Source organism: Sapajus apella, unplaced genomic scaffold, assembly GCF_009761245.1.
Source record: "Sapajus apella isolate SASKATOON/1434 unplaced genomic scaffold, GSC_monkey_1.0 scaffold38, whole genome shotgun sequence".
In the NCBI taxonomy this organism is placed as follows: Eukaryota; Metazoa; Chordata; class Mammalia; order Primates; family Cebidae; genus Sapajus; species Sapajus apella.
Window position 1 is genome coordinate 10,861,205 of NW_022436978.1, and position 22,930 is coordinate 10,884,134.

Here is a 22,930-nt window from a genome sequence, read left to right on the forward strand (position 1 = left end):
TGGATACACAGTATAAAAATGTCTAGTAGTGATATCAATAACATAAAGTAGGTGTGTATTGGGGGAAACTAAAAGTGTGCAGTTTTTCTATGCAATTAAACTTAAGTTTGTATCAGTTTGAAATACACTGTTTTACTGTTTTAACTATATTTGATGTAAGCCTCATGATAATTATAAAAAAAAATAAAACCTACAGAAAAATCACAAAAGAAAAGGAGAAAAATCGAAGTATAAGACTATGAAAGCCCCAAATATCACAAATGAAGACAAATGAAGCAAAAAAAGAACAAAAGAATATAAGCCAGGCATAAAGAAAATAACACAAAGGTAATAGTAAGTTTTTACCTCTAACAATGTAAGTTGTTAATTAAATTCCCAATCAAAAGATGTAATGTGATTGAAAGAATTTAAAAATACAACTGTAAACTGTATACAAGATATAACTTTAGATTTAAGGACACAAATAGACTCAGAGTAAAGAGAAGATTGTTATATTATGACAAAAGATTCAGTTCAACAGGAAAATATAACAATTATAAATACAGGTGACCCTATATCAGAGTAATTAAATTTATAAATTCAAAGATTGACAGATCTGAAGGTAGAAATAGACAGCATTACAATAATCCAAAAAAACTTCAGTGCCCCATGTTCTATTATGGACCAAATATCCAGATAGAGAACAAATACGAAAACAGTGAACTTGAAAGAATACCGTAGACCAAATGGACATAATATACACATACAAAATGCTCTACCTAGCAAGAGCAGAATAACTTTCTTCTCAAGTGCACAGGAAATATTCTCCAGCATAAATTACATCTAGTTTACAAAATGAGTCTCAACAATTTAAGTATTTTTAAATTATGCTAAATGTATTTTCTGAACACAATGGAATGAAACTAGTAATCAATAACAGAAATAAAATTTAAAATTTTACGAGCATGTAGAAATTTTTAAAATATGCTATTGAACAACCAATGGGATAAGAAAAGGAATTCAAAGAAAATATTGAAATATATTTAGATAAACAAAAACGGAACAAAACAAACTTATGAGATGCAGCAAAGGCAATACTGAGATTGAAATTTGTGGTGATAGATGCCTACATTTAAGGAAGAGGAAAGATCTCAATAAACAATTTACTCTTATACTTCATGAAACTGGAAATAAAAGGATGAACTAAGTCCAATAGCATAAGAAAGTAAATAGTAAAGATTAAAGGCTGGGAGTGGTGGCTCACACCTGTAATCCCAGCACTTTGGGAGGCTGAAGCAGGCAGATCACTTGAGGAAGGGAGTTTGAGACAGCCTGACCAACATGGAGGAAAACCCATCTCTACTGAAAATATAAAATTAGTCAGGTGTCATTGCAGGCTCCTGTAATCCCAGCTATTCAGGAGGCTGAGGCAGGAGAACTGCTTGAACCTGGGAGGCATAGGTTGCAGTGAGCCAAGATGGAGCCATTGCACTCCTGCCTAGGCAACAAGAGCAAGACCCTGTCTCAAAACAAACAAACAAACAAACAAACAAACAAACAAAAAGTCACAATTGAAATAAACACAATAGACAATAGAAAAACAGTAAAAAAAAAAAAAACAAGGTTTTTTTTTTTTTTGAGACGGAGTTTCGCCCTTGTTACCCAGGCTGGAGTGCAATGGCGCGATCTCGGCTCACCGCAACCTCCGTCTCCCGGGTTCAGGCAATTCTTCTGCCCCAGCCTCCTGAGTAGCTGGGATTACAGGCACGCGCCACCATGCCCAGCTAATTTTTTGTATTTTTAGTAGAGACGGGGTTTCACCAAGTTTTTTTAAAAAATATATAAACCAATTGATAATCCTTTTGCTAGACTAAAAATGAAAAAGACAAGACTCAAATAAAATAAATAAAGAAGAAACTTTACAACTGGTGCCACAGAAATAAAAAAAAGATTATAAGTGGCAACAATACATAATGAATTGGATAATCTAGAAGCAATGGTAAAAGTCCTAGAAACAAATAATATCCCAACACTGAATCATGAAGAAACAGAAAATCTTAAGAGAAAAGTAATAAAAAATGTAATTTAATCAATATTCAAAAATATCTTTTTTGTTGTTTTTGTTTTCGATTTATTATTTTTTTCTTTTTCTTTCTTTTTTTTTTTTTTTGAGTTGGAGTTTTGTTCTTATTGCCCAGGCTGGAGTGCAATGACACAATCTCCACTCACTGCAACCTCCACCTCCTGGGTTCAAGCAATTCTCCTGCCCCAGCCTCCAGAGTAGCACACCCAGCTACTTTTTGTATTTTTGGTAGAGATGGGCTTTCTCCATGTTAGTAAGCCTGGTCTTGAACTAACGACCTCTGGTGATCTGCCTGCCTTGGCCTCCCAAAGTGATGGGATTACAGGCATGAGCCACCGAGCCCAGCTTTTTTTTTCTTTTTGAGACAGAGTCTCACTCTGTTGCCCAGGCTGGAGTACAATGGCAGTCTTGGCTTACTACAACCTCCACCTCCCAGGTTCAAACAATTCTCCTGCCTCAGCCTCCTGAATAGCTGGGACTACAGGTGTGTGCCACCCCACCTGGCTAATTTTTGTATTTTTAGTAGATACAGGGTTTCATCATGTTGGCCAGGTTGCTCTTGGACTCCTGACCTCATGATCCGCCTGCCTTGGCCTCCCAAAGTGTTGATTACAGACATAATCCACCATGAAAAGCCCATGCCCAGAAGGCTTCACTGGGGAATTCTACCAAACACTTAATGAACAATTAACAATCCTTCTCAAACCCTTCCAAAATAATCCAGGAAGAGAGAATACTTTCAAACTCATTTTATGTGGCCAGTCTTACCCTGATACCAAAACCGAACAGACACTATAAGAAAATAAAACTAGAGGCCAATATACATGATAAACATAGATGCAAAAATTCTAAAAAACAAAACAAAACAAAAAAAAACCCTAGCAAACAAAATTCAACAGTACCTTAAAAGAATAATGCACTATGACCAAATTAGCTTTATCACTAAGATCAAGGACGGTTCAACATATTCAAATCAACTAATGGGATACACCAGATTAACAAAATTAAAGATAAAAATGATATAATCATCTCAGTATGTGCAAAAAATTTGACAAAATTTGCCATTGTTGAGAAAAATGTTCAACAGACTAGGTATAGAACAAATTTACTTCAACATAATAAAGGCCATAAATGAAAAGCTTATGGCTAACACAATGATACAGAGATGCCAACCCTTGCTAGTTCTATTCAACATAGTACTGGATGTCCTAGCCAAAGCAATTAAGAAAAAAAAATTATCAAAATTGGAAGGGAATTACTAAAAGACTGTCTGTTTATAGTTTCCAAGATTCTATTCCCAGCAAACCTTTAAGAATCCATGAAAACCACTGGTAGAAAAAGTAGTAAGAAAGAATGAATAAGATCTAGTATTTGATATCACAACCAGGTGACTATTGTCAATAATAGTTTAATTATACATTTTAAAATAACTAAAAGAGTATAATTGGATTCTTTGTAACACAAAGGACAAATGCTTGAGGCAATGAATAACCCATTTACTACCCTTTTACTACCTTTACTTTACTACTCTTTACTCTCTTTGCTACCCGCCTCTCCCACCCCATTTACCACCTTTCAGATTTTAAATATAAGATCTGAAAGGCTTAGGCACTGGCTTAGGCAAAGACTATGACCAAGAACCCAAAAGCAAATGCAACAAAAACAAAAATAAATAGGTGAGTCTTAATTAAATGAAAGAGCTTCATCAGAGCAAAAGGAAGAGTCAGGAGATTAAACAGATGACCCACAAAGTGGAAGAAAATTTTCACAATCTATGCATCCGACAAAGGACTAATATCCAGATTCTACCAGGAACTCAAACAAATTAGAAAAGACTAATGATCTCATCAAAAAGTGGGCTAAGGACATGAATAGACAATTCTCAAAAGAAGATATACAAATAGCCAACGAACATGAATAAATGCTCAACATCACTAAGGATCGGGGAAATACAAATCAAAACCATATGTTGATATCACTTTACTTCTGCAAGAACGGACGTAATCAAAAAATTGAAAAATAATAGATGCTGGTGTGGATGCAGTGAAAAGGGAACACTTCTACACTGCTGGTGAAAATGTAAACTAGTACAACCACTATGAAAACAGTGTGGAGATTCCTTAAGGAACTAAAAGTAGAACTACCATTCCATCCAACAATCCCACTATTGGGTATGTACCCAAAGGAAAAGAAGTTATTATACAAAAAGGATACTTGCACATGCAGGTTTATAACAGCACAATTCACAATTGGAAAGATACAGAACCAGCCCAAATGCCCATCAATTAACAAGTAGATAAAGAAATTGTGGTATATGTGTGCGATGGAATGCTACTCAACCATGAAAAGGAAAGAATTTATGACATTCACAGCAACTGGGATGGAACAGGAGACTATTGTTCCAGGTGCAGTAACTCAGGAATGGAAAGCCAAATGTACTATGTACTCAGTCATAAGTGGGAGTTAAGCTGTGAGGATGCAAAGGCATAAGAATGATATAATGGACTTTGGGGACTTGGGTGAAAGGGTGGGAGGGGGTGGGGGATTAAGCCTACAAACTGGGTTCAGCGAATACCACTTGGGTGACAGTTGCACCAAAATCTCACAATTATCACTAAAGAACTTACTCATGTAACCAAATATCACCTGTTCCCCCAAAAACTATGGAAATAAAAAATTAAACAAAAGCAAACAATAAAAGAATATTTTCAGCTTTGCAGGCCATACCATCTCAGTCACGGTTACTCAACCTGCCATTGTAAAGCAAAAGTAACCATAGACAATAATCATAGACAGTAAGTAAATAAATGAATGGAGATGTATTCCAATAAAACTTTATTTACAAAAGCAGGTCGTGGGCTGGAATTGGCCCAGTATCTGTTAGATCCAGCTTATTAGTTGTGTTGATAAAATATTCTGTATCCAATAATTTTTTGTCTGTTTGAAAAAACAAATTTATAGATCCACAAAAGATGCTGAATAGCCAAAGCAATCTTGAGAAAAATAACAAAGATAAAGTCATCACACTTCATATTTCTAGTGAGTGAGTTACTGCTGAGATCTGGTCATTTAAAAGTGTGTGGCACTTCCCTGCCATGGTCTTGTTCTCTTGCTCCAGCTTCCCCATATGAAGTGTATGCTCCCATTTTGCCTCCTGCCATGAGTTTAGCTCCCTAAGTTCTCCCGGAAGCAGATGCTGCTATGCTACTGTACAACCTGCAGAACCATGAGCCAGTTAAACCTCTTTTCCTGTAAATTATCCAGTCTCAGGTATTTCTTTATGGTAATTCAAGAATGGCCTAATACAGCTGTAGAGGTTAATTTCCACCTTAAACTCTCACTCAAATTGTAACATTTCAAGAGATGCTGCACTAGCATCAGAACTAAGAAAATGTTCTCTTGTCCAATTCTCACAAATGGAGGGGTATACTATTTACAGTAAAAACATCCCAGGCTAACTCCTTATTCCATCAGTCATCATCTAGCTGTGTGCACTTAAACAATTTATAAAATATCTCTGACTTTTAATCTTAGTGAATAAAGAAAGTTAATATAAAGATGGTTGGGTGGATGGATACAGGTCAGCTTTTATCTAGTAAGCCAAGATCTCAGATTTTATTCTACAGAAAAAAAAAACCCCTGAAATTAATGGCTGTGTCTATGTAATGTGTTGTTTGTGATGACAATGGAATTCCTTGTTTTTCTACCATGAGCTCTCTGCGTCCCTGTCTGTGTTCCACGTCCTCATTGACGGTTGCTCATTTCTTTGATACTGAGTGATTCTCTTTCCGTTTAAAAATGTCACATTTTGGAGTTTGGATTTACAAGGAAAGCACTTCTGTTGAACAGAATGTGTGTATATAAATAGGTCAGAAATATACTCTACCTGATGCAGTTTCACACCATAGTGGAGGATGTCCCCCTAGTCCTAGTGTAGTTTCATGCAATCATTTCGTGCACATGATACAAAAATCATGTGTGAATCTACACTGGATATGGAAAGCAAAAATTATCAAGTAGAAAATAAAAGAAGCGATCATTGACATTTTAAGAAAATTTACCCAAAAAATCCCTTTAAGAGAAGTATTTCAGCATCTATGAGAGTTGTACCATTGTTTTAAAAACATTTTTAAGCAATCTTTCCTTCCTTGTACTCCATACTGTTATAGAAAGAATAGAAGCATCTTGTAATAACATACACATTATGTAGTAAAACAAAATATCAAAATAATTTGAAAGAAGGAACTAAGGATGGGAAAAGAAAGCTATGAAAAACCCATTAACAGTAGTTACTATAATTCAACATTACATTTAGCTCACAAACTTTTAAAAAAAATTTTATTTTTTGAGATGGAGTCTCATTCTGTCACCCAGGTTGGAGCATAGTGGCACAATCTCAATTTATTACAACCTCTGCCTTCTGGGCTCAAGCTATCCCTCTGCCTCAGCCTCCCCAGTAGCTGAGACTACAGACGTGTGCCACCGTGCCTGGCTAATTTTGGCATTTTTAGTAGAGACAGGGTTTCATCACGTTGGCCAGGCTGGTTTTAAACTCCTGACCTCAAATGATCTGCTTGCCTTGGCCTCCCAAAGTGCTGGAATTACATGCCCGGCACAATCAGTTTTATGAGGAAAATACAGAATTGCTATGTGTTAACACCCCAGTGAATGTCCTATCCTTTTCTATTGCTTAGTGAAAATTAACGACTTCTCTGGATTTGAATTGAAGAAAAATCTTTAACAGGTCTCTGAGGAATAAGTTAAACAGAAGTTTTGCCATAGGTGAAAGGAAGAAAGGGGCTCATACTTGGGGAGCAAGAGGAATCTATTTGGCAGACTTGAAAAGAGAATTGAATTCCCAGAGGATAGAGTTTTAAGTGTCAAAGGATTTTTGGATGACAGGAACTTCCACTCTACTCTCACACAGAGAACTGACTGGATAACCTGGAGACATACAGACCAATGCATGAGGAGGCTAGTTTTAACATCTTGCACATACCAGTAATTATGCCTTTGGGCTTACTCTCTGAGAAATAAAAGGCAAAGAATTAGCATTCAACAATGGCATCTTACAGCAGAAGCAGCAGAGCTAACCATGGTTACTACAATAGCAAAAGGATCATGCATTTCCCCATATCCCAGCTCCAAATATTGAGGAGAACCTTGAGTAGTAATGGATATTCTGTTTGTTTCGATAACAGGGTCTTAGAACCAGGTATAAATTAATCTGAAAAAATTAATGTGATGTTTCTCACACCCAGGTTATATAGAATAATTTCATGCATACTACATATAACATGAGTTATATCATCATAAAAGTTTCTTATTGAAATTACCACGTGTGTGGTCTACCAAAATATTAAATCCCTGCCATCTGTGAATCTGTTTAAGTATTTTTGAAAACAAGCTGCTCTGAAAGATTTAGAAAGTGAAGGCTTTAAGTAGAAATCTTATTTCCAAAGATGAATTATTTTCAGTTTTGAATATTCAGCAAAAACTACAGAATATCTTGTAGCAGAAAGATTGAGGAGAATATGGACTCTAATTTGAATATCAACAGCTTTTTCATGTGGGTGTATGAATATCTTTGCTTCATGGCAAACTATTTGCATAACCATCCACCCACCCAACTACTGGGATTAAATCCCATCTTAGCTTTGTTAAGTTTCTGCTAAACAAATTCTTAAACCACTTTTCCTTCAAATCTTTCTGCAGATGTCAAGACAGTTTGGTGCTAGACATCTAAATAGGAAATATTAAAATTTCAGAAATATGTCACTAGCATTTTTATATAATCCTTCATAATATTAACTACCTCAATTCAGCAACAAAATGGTAGTAAAAAGATTAATAATCAATTTTTGGACAAATTCTGTCTACTGGATTTTTTTTTTTTTTTTTTTTGAGATGGAGTTTCGCTCTTGTTACCCAGGCTGGAGTGCAATGGCGCGATCTTGGCTCACCGCAACCTCCGCCTCCTGGGTTCAAGCAATTCTCCTGCCTCGGCCTCCTGAGTCGCTGGGATTACAGGCACGTGCCACCATGCCCAGCTAATGTTTTGTATTTTTCGTAGAGACGGGGTTTCACCATGGTGACCAGGATGGTCTCGATCTCTTGACCTCGTGATTCACCCGCCTCGGCCTCCCAAAGTTCAGGGATTACAGGCTTGAGCCACCGCGCCCGGCCATCTACTGGATTTTTTAATAGTAAAGAGATGTGAAGATTTAAGTAAACATATTTTGAGTATGCTACATGCAAAACACCACTGTATTAGACTATTGCACTGCTATAAAGAAATACCTGAGACTGGATAATTTATAGAGGAAAGAAGTGTAATTGGCTTATGATTATGCAGGCTGTACGGGAAGCATGGTGCCAGCATCTGCTCAGCTTCTGGGAAAGCCTCAGAGAAATTTTACTCACAGTAGAAGGCAAAGCAGAAGCAGGCACATCCCATGGTGAAAGTGGGTGCAAGAGTAGAGGGGTAGGAGCATACACTTTAAAATAACCAGATCTCATGTGCACTTGCTCAGTAACGTGACAGCACCAGGCCATGAGGGTTCTGTTGCTACTTATCCCATGACACAAACAATCCCACCAGGCCCCACCTTCAACACCAGGGATTACACTTCAACACGAGATTTGGCGATCACCAAATGTTATTTATAATGTTTCACTGTGTAATTCGGAGCAAACGTCAAAATCAGTATTTGTACTTTTGAGACCTATACAAAATACCTCTGATTTAATAATTCAAAGCTATTGGCCTCATTTGATTCTGGTTTATGCCTCTGCCATGTGTACTAGCTTTGCATGGATTCTGCAGCATTTTGCCTCATGCCTGTGCCATGGACCTCTTGCTTTCTGCCCTCAGGATGACCCTGCTGATTGAAAGGCTTGAGAAACAGTAGAACTTAGCTAAGAACCCATAAGGCACAATTAAGAAGTACTAGATCTTGGGTGAAATTTTGGTAAATGGGAGGGTGGGGAAGGTAAGTACTTCTTACCCATCTCTCCCCTGCTTAACACAGACTGTCTTGGGATGGGTTTGTGTAGCTCCATGGTGCATCAACAATCAATTGCGTTTAGCAGCAGCCAAATCAATAGTATGCCCAGTAATTGGTTTTTTCTTTGCTTCGTTCACCTTCTCCCTCACTTCAGCTTCCTGGAATTGCACTTTACAATAACACCATCTCATATAAGACCTTTACCTCAGGCTCTGCTTTTTGTGGAATCTGCTTTTAAGGCTCAGTGAAAATAAAGCACAGAACTTTTCCCCATTACTTCCAGAAAGAAAACTTGGCTGCTATACTTTGAGGACTGAAACACAACATGGCCTTTGCATAGTAATGAAAGCAATGTTGCTTCCTCTTGATGCTTCATATGTATAAAACTTTAAAGAGAGCTATAAGAGAAAGCTACAGTGCACCAGTTAGGAAATCATTTTCTTATGGGTGACACCTGGAGTAACAGCAGACTGGAGTCATCAGAAAGTAAATATGTGATTACTGAGATCTCGTGTATTAAAGGTACTACTGGAGAATTTGTATGTTCCCTATATTTCAGCAACAAAAAATTAGTTGTTTCCTCAATACTAATACTATTCTTCCTTCTCCATGTAAACCTATGAATATCCCATTTATAATTCAAGTTCCTACTATAATTCTATTGTAGAAACTGGCCGGATTCAATGGCCGGCATAGCCGTTTGCAAACAAATAAGGAATTCCCAATCCAAAAATACATCCTTAGTCTTACAGCTCTCCAAATGTATGGTCACCAAAATTGCATGCCAAACAGGATCCAAAACCTTTCTGTAAAGCATCATAACTCATTTAACTCTTGCAACTCCTTCTCATGTTTTAGTCTGTATTTATTTTCCAGATTTGATATCCAAGTAGCAAGCAAGGACAAAAGAATATTTCTAGAGAGCACAGGGAGCCCGGGCACAGTGGCTCACTCCTGTAATCCCAGCACTTTGGGAGGCCGAAGCAGGCAGATCGCAAGGTCAGCAGATTGAGATCATCCTGGCTAACACAGTGAAACCCCGTCTCTACTAAAAATACAAAAATTAGCCAGGTGTGGTTGCACATGCCTATTGTCCCAGCTACTCAGGAGGCTGAGGCAGGAGAACTGCTTGAATCCGGAAGGTGGAGGTTGCAGTGAGCTGAGATGAAGCCACTGCACTCCAGCCTGGGTGGAAAAAAAAAAAAAAGTCAGAGAACATAGGGAAAAGGCTCCTTGACATTCATCTTGGTAATAATCTTTTGAATATCACATTAAAAGCTCAGAGGATAAAAGCAAAAATAAATAAATGAGACTACATAAAAATAAAAAGCACACAATCAATCGACAAAATAAAAAGCTCAATCAACAAAATAAAATCGACAGCAAACAATCGACAAAATAAAAAGGCAAGCCACAGAATGAAAAGAAAAATTTGCAAACCAGTGTCTAATTAGAGGCTAATATCCAAAATTTATAAATAACTTATCATTTAATAATAGAAAAACAACCTAATTTAAAAATGGGCAAAGGACCTGAACAGACATTTCTGCAAAGAGAATCTAAAAAATGGCTAACAGGTATATGAAAATGTGCTCAATGTCACTAATCACCAGAGAAATCAAGACCAAAAAACACTAAATTACTTTCTACAGTTAAGGTGGCTATTTTCAAAAAGACAAGAGACGACAAATATTGGCAAGAGTGTGAAGAGAAGGGAACTCTTGCAAACTGTTGATGGGAATGTAGATTGGTGCAAGAACTATGGAAATCAATATGGATGTTCTTCAACAAATAGAACTACCGTAAGACCCAGCAATCCTTCTTCTGGGTATGCACCCAAAGGAGATAAAATCATAATTTCATAAAAGTAGCTACACCTTCATGTTCATTGTAGCATTGCTAACAATAGCCAAGATTTAGATACAACCTAAGTGTTTATAGACGTAAAAATTGATAAAGAAAATGTTTTTTATATATACACATATATATGTGTGTGTACACATATCTGTAAACATATATACACATATATATGTGTCTGTGGGAACCACCACACTTTTGTGAGTTTTACATCCAGGAGCTATGCGAGGTTTCCATAGTAAAAATAAGAGAAAAATTCCCTCTTGCTTCTAGCAGCGGGAGGAAACATGTAACCATATTGAAAAATGCCAGAGCATTCTGTTCTTCTTAACAAGGCCTACCCCACAAAACATTATTTTATCAAATTCTAATGTCTTGTGGTTGTATCAGAGCCTAACTGATCTGGAAGAGGAAATACCAAATCTGAAAGAGGAGAAATGCCCATCATTGACGGGCATTTAGATTGATTCCATGTCTTTGCTATTGTAAATAGTACTACAATTAATATATGCGTTCATGTGTCTTTATAATAGGACGATTTCTTTGGGGATATACCTAGTAATGGCGTTGGTGGGTCACATGGTATTTTTGTCTTCAGGTCTTTGAAGAATTGCCACACTGTCTGAACTAATTTTGCCATAATGGCTAAACTAATTTACACTCCCACCAACAGTGTATAAGGATTCCTTTTTCTCCACAACCTTGCCAGCATCTGTTATTTTTTGACTTTTTAATAATATCCATTCTGACTAGTGTGAGTTGTTATCTCATTACTATTTTGATTTGGATTTCTCTAAATGATCAGTGATGTTGAGCCACGTGTATGTCTTCTTTTGATAAGTGTCAGTTCATGTCCTTTGCCTGCTTTTTTATGGGGTTGTTTTTTCTTGTCAATACAAGTTTTTAAGACCAAAAGCAAAGAGAAAAATATTCTTTAAAATAACAAAATGTCTGAGAACCATGGGAAAGATACAAAAGGTATAATATATTCATGAAGAGTATGCCAGAAAGAAAAAGACAGAGAGAGAAAGGAATGGAAGGAATATTTGAAACAAAATGAGTGAGTTCTACAAATTAATGTCAGACACCAACTTACAGATCCAGAAATCTCAGATAACATCAATTAGGATAATTTTTTTAAACACCCTACATATAGCATATCATATTCAAAAATGCAGAAAATCAAAGATAATTTTTAAAATCTTAAAACAAGAGGATAAAAACACTTTACCTATGGAGGAGCCAAAGATAGGAATTATAGCCAAGATCTCCTCAAAAATCATGCATATGGGGAGCACTACACACTGGGGTCAGTAGGGGGGAAATAGGGGCGGGACGGTGGGGGGTGGGGAGCTGGGGAGAGATAGCAAGGGGAGAGATGCCAGATGTAGGTGATGGGGAGGAAGGCAGCAAATCACACTGCCACGTGTGTACCTATGCAACAATCTTGCATGTTCTTCACATGTACCCGAAAACCTAAAATGCAATAAAATAAATAAATGGAAAAAAAAATCATGCATATACAGAGAGGAGGCTGAGTGGGAGAATTGCTTGAGGCCTGGTGTTTGAAGCAAGCCTGGTCAATATGACAAAATTCTGTCTCTACAAACAAAAATACAAGAATTAGCTGAGCTTTGTCTGAGCTGCTTGGGAGGCTGAGTGGTGGGAGAATTGCTTGAGCCTGTTAAGTTTCCAAGAAATACTGGGTTTTCTTCTTGTTGTGAGAGACAGGAGGGAAACTCTGCCTTAGAAGATGGAGACTGCATGGTCCGTGGGGACTGACCCGCAGAGTATTGAACTGCAGGACATAGCAGGAAAAGAACTTGGCACAATTTGTTATTCCAGATCATGGAATTTTGAAAAAGAGCTACTATGTACTCCACGTCCGCTTGACGGGAAGATCATCTAAGTGGAAAGGGGAAAATCTGTCCTCTGGTCTACCGTGTGCACAAGGGAGCATAACAATCGCTTTTATTCAGAGTGCAGATGGAATATTTAACCCATTCTAGTCACATATTTGCATCTTGGTATCCTGTCTTAATTGCTAAACTTTGGTTCAGATCATTTACTTTTATAATGGATACCTTAGTCGTATCATCAGGTACAGGAATAACAGGTGTCTGCTCTAAAACTGAAACCACTGGGAGTGGGGAAGGAGGAGGAGGAGGAATAGCATGTATTTCAAAAATACCTATAGCACCTTTCCCATTAGCATCAACCTCTATACCATAAAGGCAACTGAGGGTAGGCCTAGGGTCAGCGTAAGTAGATGTACTAATAGAAATAAGTTAGGGTTGGATTGGTGGGATTGACAATCGGAGGAAGCAGTTCCTTTAGTAAAATGAAGAAGGGGTTTTAGATCAGTGCAAACCTCCCTCGTAGAGGTCCAACCTTGGTATTGAGTGGTCCAAAGAACACAGTCCCAATTACTATATGGTTGCCAGGCTGTAGAAGTAAAGGGACGATGTCTTGGTTGTAGGTAATCACAGCGGTGGGAACTAGGGGTAACTGTGGAGGTTAGAGGGCCAGGGAAGAGATATTTATCTGGAGAAGCTAGTTATCTTTGGTTCCTTAAATTCCCACATTGTACAACAAGACAAGCATCAAATATTATAACTTCAGGTGAGTCTGATCAGTCACATTAATAATAAAAGTGAGAACTGGTAGAAGGGAGGAAGAGGAAAGGACAGCGTAGATAAATTTTAACTTTAATTTGGTAGGATTCGATCCTGGAACAATAGTCTGTGATTATGAAGTGGTTGTGCTTTCTTGACTCAAGTGTGATGCATCCATCCTTTCTCTGCTGTATGGACAGCAGTCTCGGTGGTCAGCAGCACAAGGTAGGGTCCTTCCCAGGCTGGCTTGAGTTTTTCCTCCTTCTATAGTTTGATGACATCGTACTCCCCAGGCCAGTGTTGGTGTACTGGAAATTCTAAAGGCGGCATCTCTGCTAAAAGACCGTTAGCTTTAAGAGAGAAGAAGGTAGAAGAGAGACCAAGTATATAATTTCTAAGAAATTGGTCTTTTGTTTCAAATGTAAAAACATCAGCTGAGGAATGTAAGTAAGTCAACCCATATAACATTTCGTATGGGGATAAGCCTACATCCTTCTGGGGAGCTGTTTTAATCCTTAATAAAGCAATAGGAAGACATTGGTCCATGGCAACCGAGTTCCTAACATTAGTTTAGTTAAATGATTTTAAGGATTTGATTCATTCTATCTACTCTTCCAAAGGAAGAGGGATGCCAGGAATATAATATTCCCATTTGATATCTAATACTTGAGCTAATTTCTTGATAATGTGTGCAGCAAAATGGGTTCCATTATTTGAATCAATGTTTTCTATCAGTCCAAATCTAGGTATAATATGTCCAATTAATGCCTTCACTACATTACTATCAGTGGCTTTTGAGAAAGGAACAGCCTTTACCCAGTGGGTGAAATGATCTACTATTACTAGTAAATATTTTAGCCCAACAGGGGGCATTTCAGTGTAATCAACTTGAACACTCTGGAAGGGTCTCAGACCCAGAGTTCTTCCTCCAAGAGGTAGTTTTCTTAGTGCTTGTTTATTGGTTTTCCTGCAAGTTTAGCCACCATCTATGAGCTGTTTGAGGTATAAATTCCAGTACACCCATAAGCTCTCAGGACTGCATCACACAGAGCTTTGGGGCACCAGTGGGTCCCTTGATGTAGATGAGACAAAACTTCCCTCCTGATGGGCTTAGATAGCATCTCCCTTTGGTCCAGGAGTATCCATCTCCCTTCTGAATTCTTTTGAGCTCCAATTCTTGTTAGTTTTTCTTTCTCGGCTTGGGTGAAGATAGGAACTATAGTAGAAGAAGGAAGCAAAGAGTTACGTGAAAAATAGATGTGTGAGAAATAGCAGCCTTCTTGGCCACTTGATCTGCAAGATTGTTTCCTCGACTTTCAAATGAGAAGTCATGCTGATGTCCAGGAACAAGAACAATAGCTATTTCTTCTGGCAACTGGAGATTATTTAGAACACGGACAACTAATGTCTCATGAACAAGATCTTGGTCTCTATTGTTAATGAGGCCTCACTCAGCCTAGATTTTCCAAAATGCAGGAGATACCCCAAAGCCATACTTAGAGTCAGTGTGGATGGCTCCTATTTGGTTTTCTAAGTATTTTAAAGCCTGACAGAGTGCAAATAGTTCACGAGCCTGAGCAGAGCAACTTGAGTAACCTTCCTGATTCTACTTCCTCAAGAGTTTCTCCATCAATTACTGCATACCCATTATGTTGTTTCCCATCAAATATTCAGGAGGTAGCATCTATAAACAAATGTCTTCCTGTTTTAAAGGGGATTTCTACTAAGTCTAGCTGGACATTTGTGTGATAGTCAATTAAGTTTAGACACAAGTGTTCCCTCTTTAACAATGGGTTTTCTGTTAAGAATCCTGCTGGGTTGACCGAATTGTCTGTGTTTATGGTTAAATTATCCTTTTCTAATAGGATAGCTTCATATTTTAAAATTCTAGAGTTAGTGAGCCATGTTCCTCCTTTTTGGTTCAAGATGGCTCTTACCTGATGAGGTGTACGTATGGTCAAGTGTTCCGCAAAAGTCAGCTTTCTGCTTTCCTCCACCAATGTTGCTGTGGCCGCAACAGATTGGATGCACTGAGGCCATCCACAGGCAACAGGATCTAGTACTTTAGACAGGAAGGCCACTGGCTGCTGGCGGCCTCCATGTTCTTGGATAAGCATTCCTAAAGCTACTCCATTATCAACATTGACAAAGAGGTGAAAATGGTTTCTCTAGAGAGAGCCGAGCTAGAACAGGAGCAGACATTAGGATCTCTTTCAATTCATTAACTTGGTCAACTTCTTCAGAAGACCATACAAGTGGATCTGGTCCTCTTTTAGTTAGCTTTTCATATAACAATTTACTTCTTAATGCATATGAATCAATCCATAAGCGACAGTATTCAATTAACCCTAAAAATTTTCTGAGTTCTTGTTTGGTTTGAGGCAAGGGCAAAGATACAATTCCTTCAACTTATTCAGGCCCTATTCTTCTCTTGCCTGTGCTAATTAAATGGCGTAAGTATTTGACTCCAAGTTCCACATATTGGAGCTTTCCTTTTGAGACTCATAACCCCCCAGAATGTAGACGATTAAGAATATATACTTAGAAAACTCAACTACCTTCTCTATATCTACTCTAGTTATAAGAATGTCATCCATATACTGGAGTAAACGTAGTTGTGAAATGGCAGCTTTTCCTACAATCTTCTCTAAAATTTGACTGAAGAGATTAGGTGAATATGTAAACCCTTGGGGTAAAACTGTCCATCTATATTGCTGCTTCTGCCTTGTATGAGGATCTTCCCACCTGAAAGCAACCATATCCCAGCTGTCTTTAGCCAAAGGACATGACCAGAAAGCATCTTTTAAATCTATTACTGTATACCACTGATATCTGTAAGGAATTTTGCTAAGAATAGTGTATAGGTTGGGCATAAGAGGATGAATGGTTTGAACTATCTCATTAATAGCTCTAAGATCTTATACCAGTCAATATGACCCATCTGACTTCTTGACAGGCAATATTGGAGGGCTATATGGAGACATACAGTGTTTGAGAAGCCCATCCTTGATAAGATCTGCAATTATAGGTTTTAACCCTATTCATCCTTCTAGAGAGATAGGGTATTGCTTCCTCCTTACTGTCTCACCTGAAGTCTTTAATTTAATTTGTACTGGGGCAAATTCATAACTTTCCCCAATTTCCTTCCTTGGACCTAACATAAGGATGAATGTACTTTTCATCTGCTGTAGTCAGAAAATTTAGAGAGGTTAGAAAACCCTTTGGGCCAACTTGTAAACCTATGTCTAATTTTAGCATTAAGTCTCTCCCTAGTAAATTAGTCCCTGCTTCAGGAATTAATAAAAATTAAATACAAGTTGACCAATCTTTATAATTTACCTCTAGAATTTTAAATTTTTTTACTTTAAATCCCTCTCCTTCTACCCTGGAAACCAGGAATTCCTCTGGAGAACAAGTCACAACTGCTTGGAGAAAACAAACAGATGAACGAGCTGCCCCCGAGTCAATTAAAATGGTAATTAATTCAAGATTAGGTCCTACATCTAAATCTATCAAGGGCTCCTGGTGGGACTTGAAATAGAAAAGATAAGAGTCTCTGATGTCCCCAGTCTTCTTCTTCAAAAGTAGGCATGAGTGGAAGAGCTTCCTCTGCATTCTCTAATTCAGGACATTCCCTCTTGAAATGACCTGGTTTTCTACATTTGTAACATCTGTCCTGCTCACCTTCTTTCCCTGGCCCTGAGTTTCTTTGTCTCCATCCTTCTTCTTTTCTTTCACATCCACAAGTTTTACAACACTTATTTTGACCATCTCTTTTGAAATATTGACCCTGCCTCCTTTCCTTTTGCATTCCTGAATTCCAAGGCCCTCCTCTTTCACCACCTACAAAGCACATTGCCAGCATGGGTCTAAAGTTAGCTCCTGGCATCATTTGTCCTGGTGAGCTCTGCCAAAAGATTTTGGCGTTCTGCCTTTGTCTTTCTTCATCTCTCCTTACATGTACTTTCTGGGCTTCTCGTAAAAGCTCTTTGATGGACCGATTTTTCCAATTTTCTAGCTTTTGTAACTTCTTTGCAATATCTGGCCAGTTATTAGTAACAAAGTGCAACTTTAGCATTCCTTGTCCTAGAGGACTGTCTGGGTCCAAATCAGCATAATTTCTCATCTGTTCCCTCAATCTGTCTAAAAACTTCATAGGCCCTTCATCTTTTTCTTGTTGGACGTCAAAATCGTTAGTAAGATTTTGAGGTTGGGATGCTGATTTTTTAATCCCTCTAATTATTAATTCTCTCAAATCTCTCATGTTATCTTGGTAGGCTGTGATAGTGTTATCCCACTGTGGGTCTTGAGCAGGAAATTTAGTATCTGCTGCCAGAATTTTATGGCCAGGAGGATGATCATACTCCCAGGCTGCCACAGCAGCTCTGCAAATCGTGGTCCACTCTTCCTTTGAAAAGAGAATACCTAGGATTGACATTAGCTGGGTCTAAGTATATAACTGGGTACCTAAAAACTGATGATTAATCTGTACTGCCACTCCATCAGGATCATCTAACACCGGCTTAAATTTTTTCTTCAGACTTGGGAACTTGGAAGTACTTAAAGGGGCATTTACAAAGCCAATTGTGGCCCCTCCTTGTGGCACTTCCTTTAAAGGAAAAAGCCATGAAGCTGACTCCTTAGAGGTAGAGGCAAAAAGGAGATTCTGAATATCCTTTTTACACTGTTCTATCTTCTGCCAGAGTCCCTTCTTTGACATAAGACACTTAGGTGGGCAATAGCAATGATCAGACTCCTGAGGGGACAGCTCCCAATAATCCAGGTTATATTGGGGAGGGATAACAGGGATAGGGAGCTCTGGTTCTGGATCCAGGGCGGCAGCAGACGCCTGAGAAGGAGACAGAGCAGCCATCTGAGAAGGAAGTGCATTAGAATTGAGAAATGGGGAAAGATGGTCTAAAGGGTCCTATTTCCTTTCAAGTTGCCCATGAGTAAAAATTTCACCTTTTTCAGATGATTTAACCTCTGATTTTTGTCACTTTCTTTTTCCTTCTTTAAATCCTTTAAAGGGTAAAGGAGAACAAGCCCTTGTCGTCAACATAGGGCATAATCTACCTCTTCCTGTGAGACAGGCCTCTTGTTGTGAACACACATTATTAAGAGTTGACAGACCCAATACTTATCTAACCCAAATTTTGGCCAGAAAACTGCAGGTTTAAGGATCGGTTCTTGGGTCCAAACGAAACAGTAATACTTTATCATTTGCTGCTTTTTCCTATGTTTAGTCCTTTAATTGTCTTTCTAATACTTTATTTAGCATGAGCCCTACAGGGCTGTCAGTGGGGATTCAAACGCCCTGACCCTCTTTTATTCCCGTTTTACTTCCCATCCCCACTTTACTAGGAGCATTCCTCATGTTGGGTATCAGATAGGCCCAGTCTCTCACACCAGAAACCTCTCATCTACCCTTTTTCCTGGAGGTGTGATCTCTCAGATCTCTCAGACCAGAGATGTCCCACCTATGCCTGCTCTTGAGGCTTGCTGAAGCTCAATCTCTCAAACCAGGGATGTCTCGTCTATCCTTTTTCCTGGGAGGTTAACCTTCCTTCCCCTCCCTGGAGGTCTCTTACACTCCCCTCTATTCACGTAGCCTTCTCTGGCCACTTCGCGGGAGGAGAATTAGGCCCCTCTTAGCATTGGCGTGCCAGTATAAGCCCCACAGCCTGATCCACCCTAAACCATATGAAGTAGCTACAGAACCGTAGAGAGGACCTACTCGCTCTGTCCAGCAGCAGGATTTGTCACCATTCACACAAATAACACTGCATGCAGTGATGCTTGCAACCATTCACACACACACACTCCACCTCCAGAATATCCCAACCACCAAGAAAATACTTCATCACTCTTGTGACTTTTCTGACCTTGGTCTGTACACAGAAATTTCCTGGCCATCATGATATAGCAAGCTGTTCCTTCCCTGCATTGCTGAGAGTTTGGGTTTATTCCTCAAATTAGCTACGTCATGACTCTCAAGCCCCGAGGCCACTGGAATGAGGCAATGGGGCACCTCCTCACGAGAGAGAACCAAAGACCACCCCAGAGGGGAATGGGTCCCCGTATGGCCACCAGAATTGTTATATGTAAATTTTTGGTGCCACAAAAGAAGTAGCATTCGAATATAATTTTTCTCTCAGCAAGGCAACTTTACTTTTCGCAGAAAGGGTACACTTATCAGCAGTTTGCCACAAGAGTACAAAGAACAAAGGAAAGGCAGACATATTTATCCCTATGGACCGGTGCCTTCTGCTGTGCCCTGCCTCCACTGGCTGTAGCTGGGCCTCACAATCTAAACTAAAAAAGCTGATCAATTTTTTGGCTAATAACTCAAAGCTTTTCCTAAAAGGATAAAGGCAAGATAAAACAAAGGAAAAGATGAAGCCATTTATGAAAGACTTAAAGAAGCAATAACATTTCCAAATAAGAAAGGGGAATTAACTATGGGCTGAGGCCTGCCTGGGCTTGTCCAGATATGTCAGGGCAAATACCTAGGCTACAGTACAAGAACTAGGAACACAGAATATATCTATTTTTTGTTATAACTAACAGCTAGTTAGGATTATTAGCAAAAGACTTTAGAGTAATTCAACCTTTTAAGAAGCCATTATTCATCCTTAATAAGCTAAGAAGAAAGCTTTGAAGACGAACTTCTATTTACTTTTATTTTCTACAGTGACTCTAGGGAAGAGTTACATGATTATTCTTTTAACTTTTTTTTATTTTTACAACTTTTTTAAGTTTAAAATTATTACCAAGTAAAAATATTTTAAAGTACACATTTTTCAAACTTCATTTCAAACAAATGAAGAAAATAAAGGCATTTCCTCAGGAGGACCCTAAACAAGGAAGAGAGTTTGACATACTTTCTTTGATTAATTTAAAGGGTTTTAAAAGTTTTAGATGTTCACCTCCCTCGATTCCCAGCCATATTTTAGGAATAAATCTTACATGCTCAGTTGTATGAGTTGCTCTATCTACTAAAACCATTTCCTTAGACATGCCAGAGCAGGAGGTTGTGAAATTGGTATGAGCTGGTTCAAAAGTAATCTGAATCCTTGCTTGCATTTCTTACAAGCAAGATCAAATAAGCCCAAGGAACAAGTTGTTCCTTAAGACTTTGATTTTTTTTATGACTTGCAAAAAATAGCTGAATTTAAAGAAGCAACATAATACCCATGAAGTCAAATTTTCTAAAATCATTGAAATGGAAGATGTTATTGAAATTTCGAAAATGAATCCAATCTTCTAGATTTAGTCAAAAATTATTAAGAAAGAATTTTTCTTTTAAAGCTTATGATATATAACAGGAAAAGCAATTTTAAAAAATCTGAGATTGTTTTATTGTGTTATCTAATCAATTTTACACCCAGTTCTGTAATTTAAGACCAAATTACAAATGGTAAAATGTTTCAGTTAACATATAATGTCATCCTTTTGAAAGATTTAGGATATACGGTTCTTTATTTCTGTAGTCTGACTGCTGCTTTTCTGCTTTTTCATTGCAAAATCAGCATCTTACTTATAATGTGAAACTAAACAGGATTTTTAAACCATTTTTTTCCTTTTTTCTGGGACAGGTCTTATCAGGCTTAGCATACAGAAATGAAAATATATCTCCCATTGCAGAGAAGACAATTCCTAGAGAAAGCCTCAACAGCTCTCTTTTCTTTCTCTCAGAAGCAGTTTAGGACCTACATACTTAATCATTTCAGGCCCTTATAATAGATAAACTATATTAGCAAGTTAAAATTTGTAAGTTTTGCTAAAAATATCAGGTGATTCCTACCCTAAGGTAGGCAGACTACATTTATCCTTCAGTTCATTTTTTCACTGCCTAAGCTTTATTTTAAGCGTCTAACTTTACATAGAAATAAATGGTGTGATCTAGAGAGAGGAATAAACTTGTCCAAAGCAGAGACACGCTTCGTGTCTCAGTCAGACCTTATGTGCACCATATTTAGAAAGAAACCTGTTTTGTTTACTCCAGATTTACCCTACTGGTGATGTCAGCTTGAACAAGACAGAGAAGGCTCTAATTCTTTGAGCTGATAATGTACTTGGCTGATTGTGTATCTGTTTGAAAGTGAAACAGGATTGTTCCCATGTGAAATCTATCTGGTTCTGCAGAGTTCAAATTACTAATAACTTTTTGGTTGCTTGATGCTTGACATATTTGTACTGTATGTATAAGACTCAAATCTTATACATACACTGTTTTCACTTTTTAAAATGGGTTTTTATTTTAGTCTTTCAAAAATGAAATCTACCATTTTCTATATTTATTATTATTATCAATATTACTCAGAAGCCAAAAATACGAACTGCTCCCATTTGCATAGCTCCTCACTTTGGGTTAAACCAAGCACACACACACAAAAATGTTATCAGAATCTGAACACTAAATCCCAAATCCCAATTTATAAGAAATACTTCCAAGCTCATGAACAAAGACACTGGGACTTACAAACTTTGTATGTACAGTTGTTTCCCCTCTTCCATGGATTCACTTTCCATGGTTTCAGTTACCCTATGTCAGTCATGGCCCCAAAATATTACAGTATTTTGGTAGGGAGAGAAAGACACATTCATACAAATTTTATTATAGTATGATAAGTGTTCTATTTTATTATTAGTTATTGCTGCTAATCTCTTACCATGCCTAATTTATAAATTAAATTTTATCATAGGTATATATGTATATCTAAGAAAAAAACCATTTTTTATATAGGGCTTAGTACTCTCTGGGATTTCAATCATCTACTTAGGATCTGTGAACATATTTCCCACAGATAAGAGGGGCTACATATTTTTCTGATGTTAGTAACCATTCGTCTTAGTCTGTTTTGTACTGCTATAAAATAATACTTGAGACTGAGTAATTTATAAAGAAAAAAGATGTATTTAGCTCACAGTTCTGCAGGCGGAGAAGTTCAAGAGCATGGCTCTGGCTTTTGGCAAAGGCTTTTGTACTATGTCACAACATACTGAAGGGGTCAAAAAGTAAGCAGACACATGTAAAGACAGGAAAGGATCTTGCCTCATCATCAAAACACCCCCTACAGGCCCCACCTCCCAACAGCTCCCCATTGGGAATCAAATTTCAACATGTTTTTTGGTGGGGATAAATAAATGGCATTCCAACCACAGAGTTGTTACTTTTTTTGCTCGCCTGTACAATTATACATCACTTAACAACAGGGATACATACTGAGAAATGCATCCTTTGATGAGTTTATCAATGTGCATACATAGTAGAGCATACTTACACAAACCTGAGTGGTATAAACTATGGCAAATCTAGACTATATAGAATAGCCTATTGCTCTTAGGCTATAAAACTGTACAGTGTAAGGCTAAGCACGGTGGCT

General features: G+C 37.9%; 1 pseudogene; it reads right to left on the reverse strand.

Annotated features, from left to right (window-relative positions):
* LOC116565040 overlaps positions 1-22,930 on the reverse strand; it is a 93,872-nt pseudogene that overhangs the window by 38,234 nt on the left and 32,708 nt on the right.